A 5,536-nucleotide genomic window follows, 5' to 3' on the forward strand; every position below is an offset into this window, starting at 1 on the left:
GCGAAAAATCAATATTTTTACCGATAATCGCTATTTTTTAAGTTGTTCCACTTTAGAGTGGTAACTGTATAAAAAATAAACCACATTTAAACTTGAAACAGACTTATTTAACTATTTTGAGTTGTACTTATATTAGAACAAAAATAAAATAAGCACTCATTCAAACAGAACTATTCTAAATGAGAAATAAAACATAACTTAATAATGAAACATCAACATGAACCCTAAAATTAAACATCTTTTATAAGTATTTTTTAATTTTAATTTTTTAATAAGATTTTTATAAGAATTTTTTTAATGAACAAAAAAAAGAGACATTTGGCTTATATTATCAAAAATCGTTTAAATCATAGTAAATAGAAGATAAAACTTTAATGCAATGTGAGTCTAATAATAAATCAAACGATTTCTATCTAGCGAAACCGAATTCAAATTTTTACCACTGTGTTTCCTAAAATTTGCGAAACAAACAGCTGGATAAATTACTCGGCAAGGGAATCTAAAATTGCATTCCACATGCCGTTCATCCTGGTCAAAATTCGTAGTGAATTCAGTTTCTGGTACTCCAAACGAAGTAAGTAATAAAACATAATGACGGTATTAGATTTTTGTTTTGATACAGGGCAGCGACAACCGCTTATACGTATTTCGACCTCTTTAGGTCTCGTCAGAACGGTATAGCCACTGCTCTGAACCAAAACAAAAATCTCTCCCGTCCTAGACAATAGTTATCAAAATATCTATATACGGACGTAACTACGCCATCTAAAAACAAAAAGAGAAATCAAACGATTTCTACCTAGCGAAACCGAATTCAAATTTTTACCACTGTGTTTCCTAAAATTTGCAAAACAAACAGCTGGATAAATTACTAGGCAACGGAATCTAAAATTACATTCCACATGCCGTTCATCCTGGTCAAAATTCGTCAGTTTCTGATACTCCAAACGAAGTACTTCTTATGTAAATCATAAATTCTTGCGCAAACTTCTGACGGTACTTGTAGTCCTAATTTGGTATGGTAACTTTGAGATCAATAATTATTAAAAATGGGAGAATATCACTTTCCCACAAAAAAATATCCGTGTCTTATTATTAAACTAAACACCTGACAGGATATTAAAATATAAATAAACAAAAATTAAAATGTTACAAATTCGTGTAAAAGGCACATTAGTTTTTTAAATTATGTACAAACTTACCAAAGCTATCACATACTATTATTATCAAGTACATTTTTCTAATAAGAATCTATATAAAACTGTGGGATAGCGTGTTTTGTTACAAGCTCCTTAAGATCTTTTATCTTTGTCTCAGGGAGTGGTATTTTTTTGTTTAGGCTTGTGTAGGCCCCGTGAATACTATCTGATCATCTTTGGTCCGGCGTTTGAGTACAGACACAGTTTTATAATTTTCTTCTGAAAATGACGTTTTATAAAATAACACTCCTGGATTCTCCTTTTCCACTTTTAAGACTTTTATATCGTGCCATTTGACTTGGTTACGATCTTCATCTAATTTGAAGTTGGTTCCCGATTCCTCTTGCAAGAATTTAGTGTCCTAAAACTTTTCAAATGTCATCTTTTCCAGTTGGTAAAGATTGTCTGACTTTTTTGGCGTACGAATCAAAGTGCAATATTGTTACGGTGTGTATATCGGACCCGATTTAATGTGCCTTTTAATTTGTTTCTCAATTACGCTGTGAACATTGTCACCCTCATTTTGAGAATGACCACGTATAAGAAATAAGCATAAGTAAAAAGTAAATACTTCTTTTTCTATTGTCCACAGCAGTTGTCGAAAGAGAAAATAATATCGATATTATCTTTGTTTGGATGTTTTTGTAATAAAGTGTCAGTGTACTTCAGAACACATGAGCCTATTTCTACAGCGCCCCTTTTTCCTCGTCTCGTCCCAAAAATAACACATTACATCTTTTGCCTTCAGATCACTTATTGTAAAGTTAAAACAATTAATTCGAGATTTGTAAAAAAAAAACAGTGAAACTTGACCCTTTGGAACTTGCCTAAGTGCTTGTAAATCGTATACAGCTGTAATTACTCCCTCATTTCTGTTCTTATCTTTTTCTTTGTGATCCCTTGCTAATTTTTTTTCTAAAAGATGTTGTTCATAACTCTCTTGTATTTTCAATTTCTCTTCTTCATTGGAATTTTTAAAGCTTTCGCAAAGGTCGAAAAGATCTTTCTTTGGAATATAAAAAGAAATATTAAATTCCGTATTAAATATTCTGTTAAAGGTTGATTTCGTGGCGAAATGTAATTGTTTGTGTGCACGTGCTTCTTTGCAGTCTCGATATATATGTCGGCAAGAGATTTGTCACTGCAGATAAATTTATGTGATGTCTGTGCCCTCAGATAATGGGACTCAATCTTCGGGATATTATTAATAAATCATGAATGTGTTGCTTGTGTGAGTCCATTTCAAAAGGTAAAAGAAATAATAAATTAGACTTACTCACAATCAATTTAATTTAACTAACCAGACGACCGGTTTCGCTTTCTACAATATGCAAAGCATCTTCAGGTCACGATACAAAGTTAAATAAATGCTGAAAATAATAAACCCATATTAGGGTGTTGTCTAATAAAGATAAAACAAAGATAGATGATATAAATTATATAAATTACAGTAATTATGCCAATATTACATGTCTGTGGTTTTTCAAAATGAATAAGATGTTTAAGCAGACAAGGTAGGACCCACAAATTGGTAAAATAGTCTATTAAACTGTAATGAATTATTAAATAAACAAATAAATAAAACATTACTTACATGCCGGTACTCTATTAATTGATGGTTGAAAGAACATGGTTCAAACTATCTTGTATTGTTGATTGGAGAACTCAAGTCAACTATTGTAATTGTTGAACAGTAAACAGGGAAATTCTTGAGGAGACAGATTTTATCCAATGAAGTAGAGATAGGTGAAATGTAATTGTTTGTTTGATGAAAGTAATGTTCTATACCATTAAGTTCTTTAAAAGTTATTTATATTTATTCTGGAGATATATTTATGAAATGTGTGTTATTTATTGAGATTTTTATTTTTGTTTTGGAAGGTGACAGTTGTGAGACAATGAATAGGAATAGATGTACAAATTGTGTGGGTGTGTAATTATATTAGCTTGTAATTATCAAATTTCTTTGATAGAGTTATGTTGTAATATGTGGCAAATGGTTGTAAAGTTCACTATATAAAGTTAAAAATTAAAATTGAGACACTTTAAGACACACAGAAAACACACAGAAAACACTTAAAAAACGGGGGGACGAAACATACATTAAATTTAAAAAAAGGGGAGGATTTGGAAGAACTACATCTCTTACTTGGAGACAATGAGTTTTTTATGTTATATATCAGATTTTAGAGGTAAACTTGACAAATGTAGGTTAAAGTGTGACAGTTCTTCTTCTATTTTAAATGCTGTAAGTTAAGCTGTAAGTTAAGTTATCTAGTTTTTGAAATAAGCTGATATTAATAAATGACTAAAATTTTTTAATTTTAGATATCAAAGTTATTTGATATGTTAATATTGGCATACTTTAACAAACTTTAAATAATTAAATTTCAATGTAACAATATAAATAATTGTAATACATCTTCTATGATAACTAACTCAGCTTAGTCAGAGTTACAGAACAAACTTAAGTGATTATTTGGTAATAAATTAAATATAAATATAAATATGTACATTTGTAATCAAAATCTATAACAAAATTACAAACTTTCTTTGAAATAATTGTTGGTGTGAGTTATCTGTCATGGTGTGTATAAATATTTTCAAATATGCTTGGAGAGTGCAGTAGTTATGGCCGTATTACTTAAATCAAGTGTAGCCTTAAAAAAAGTCTTACATACCCTGCTGTTATTCCCAGCAACTTCAAAATAAAATGCCTAATTAAGAATTCTATAGTCTTGTGTGCTAGAATACCTGTATTTTGGGTTGATTTCGTTAGTATGCCTGACTACATACTCCCTCTGTCTCTGAAAATCGGCTAGGCCCCAATAAGCGTCATGTATATTTTGCCTTGTTTCTTCGTTAATTTTCATATTACAGCGTTATCTACATTTTTTGCCGCAAACTTGTTTTTCAAACTTTAAAAGCAAAAAATATATGAAAAATGATATTTTCAGGTCTCAAAGAAATAAATATAGGCGTAGTTTATATGAAAAACAAGATGTTGCAGTGTTATTCGTGGATTTTTACTGGCGTTGCTCAAAGAAGCTATAAACTTAAAACATGCAAAAAACTCGTTTTACGAATGTTTTTAGGGATTTTACTTAATGGAATATAGTCTCGTGTTATATGTAGAAAGGTAAAAACTGTTGGAAAATTCAACCCCCAAATAACCCTTGAAAACCTAGTTTTTTGCATAAACGATGGTTGTGTTTGCTTCTTTAAAGCCTAAAAGTTGTCATTTTCATATAGCCTTTGAATATAAATTGAATATGCACTAATTCAGGTTGTATCAATCTCAAAAAATATGATTAACCCCGCAAGAATTCGCAAAAATCTGTTAAAAGTTGTTTTGACCGATTTTTAAATGTCCTAAAGGATTCAGTGGCTTCAATTTATATAAGACCTATAAGAAAACCTTGATTTGACCTATTTAAAGTGTATAAAATGTAGAAAATACCTAAAAACCCATAAAAAACAGATTTTCGCGTTTTTGAAGGTGGCTTGAGAAAAAATCTAAACAAAATTAGAAATGCATTATTTGATAAAAAACAAAAAATGAAAAAATGCTATCTCCAAAAAAAGTTATAGGTTTTTTTAAAAATAAAATGTATCGATTTCAAAAAATATAATTGGTCTCGTAAAACCCCTCAAAAACCCTTAGAAACCCTGAAAAAATATGTTTTGTGGGGGTTTAAAGGTGGTTCGCTCAATTTTTGAATGTTCTGAAGACTCAGTTAATTTAAAATATAAATACCCAATAAAAAAACCTTAATTTAATCTATTTTGAAGTTTATAAAATGAAGAAAATCTCAAAAAAACCCAAAAAATCAGTTTTGAGGCGCACCTGACAAAAAATCTGGAAAAAATCAGAAATATCGTATTTTAATACATAAAAAAAATAAAAAAATAAAAAATACGGTTTAAAACGGTTTAATACGGTTTTACACTCAACATAAATAGAAAAGTCTTTATAAAAGAAGTTTTTAAATTTATGTGGGACGGGATAACGACTAAAATTATGTTGAGTCGTATTTTTTAATCACAAAGAATGTAAAAAAATGAAAAAAAAATCCGGAAGTGAGGGCATTTCGCCTATCTTAACGGTGGGTACCCCTTGTGATTATTAATTTGTCCAAATAATGTTTACTTACTTTATGTCTGTAATCTGATTGGTTTGTTTTTTTCGTATTTTAATTTTTTTTATTTTGAAGATTTGGTACTAATTGTTTAATCAATATTCTGACCAAATAGTGGTCGAGTCGATATTGGCTCTCAGACAAATAAAAAAAGATGAAGGTTAAAGTATAGGTTAAAATGTTTACATTTAAAAATTC

The sequence above is a fragment of the Diabrotica undecimpunctata genome, chromosome 7, assembly GCF_040954645.1.
Source record: "Diabrotica undecimpunctata isolate CICGRU chromosome 7, icDiaUnde3, whole genome shotgun sequence".
In the NCBI taxonomy this organism is placed as follows: Eukaryota; Metazoa; Arthropoda; class Insecta; order Coleoptera; family Chrysomelidae; genus Diabrotica; species Diabrotica undecimpunctata.